The sequence below is a fragment of the Pteropus alecto genome, unplaced genomic scaffold (assembly GCF_000325575.1).
Source record: "Pteropus alecto unplaced genomic scaffold, ASM32557v1 scaffold40, whole genome shotgun sequence".
NCBI classification, from domain to species: Eukaryota; Metazoa; Chordata; class Mammalia; order Chiroptera; family Pteropodidae; genus Pteropus; species Pteropus alecto.
In genome coordinates, this window is record NW_006431919.1 from 20,038,366 (window position 1) to 20,038,955 (window position 590).

At 50.0% G+C, this 590-nt stretch overlaps 1 protein-coding gene across 1 annotated transcript in view; it reads right to left on the minus strand.

Annotated features, from left to right (window-relative positions):
- CYTH3 (cytohesin 3) overlaps window positions 1-590 on the minus strand; it is a 21,668-nt gene that overhangs the window by 2,780 nt on the left and 18,298 nt on the right. The gene's annotated exons all lie outside the window — the stretch shown is intronic.

A 590-nucleotide genomic window follows, 5' to 3' on the forward strand; every position in this document is an offset into this window, starting at 1 on the left:
CTGCGCCCCGCGGCCCCCTGGCACCCGGATAACGCCACCGCTTTCCAAATGTGCCCTCTGGAAAAGTCAGTTGTGATGAATGGGCTTAATTTCCCCCGTGAGAACAACAGGATGAAGTCAGTGGGCTCCCGTCTGTCCGGGACTTAACCCTGTTACGTGGGGCCCTTATCACATTACTGGGTGCTCTGGGCGGCCCTGGGATCCATCAAACCTGATTACTCTTTGGCCCAGGGAATTATTAGATTGAACTAATCTCTTAACGAGATCTGGGAGACACACACACACACACACACACACACACAGAGAGAGAGAGAGAGAGAGAGAGAGAGAGAGAGAGAGAGAGAGAGAGTACACACACACACACACACACACACACACACACACACAGCGTGTCTGCGTCTACTTCCACTGCAGAAGGGGACATCTTTTTTACCTTTAAGTATTTAGCAGAGACAAACGCTTCAAATTCTAGCCCCTGCTTCTAACAAAGTTTCTAAAAAATTAAAAGTATGTGCACGGCAATGGACTGAAGCGATACATGGGCACAAGGTAGGAAGTGGCTCTTCCTGCCCCATGGTTCCCAAAGTGAC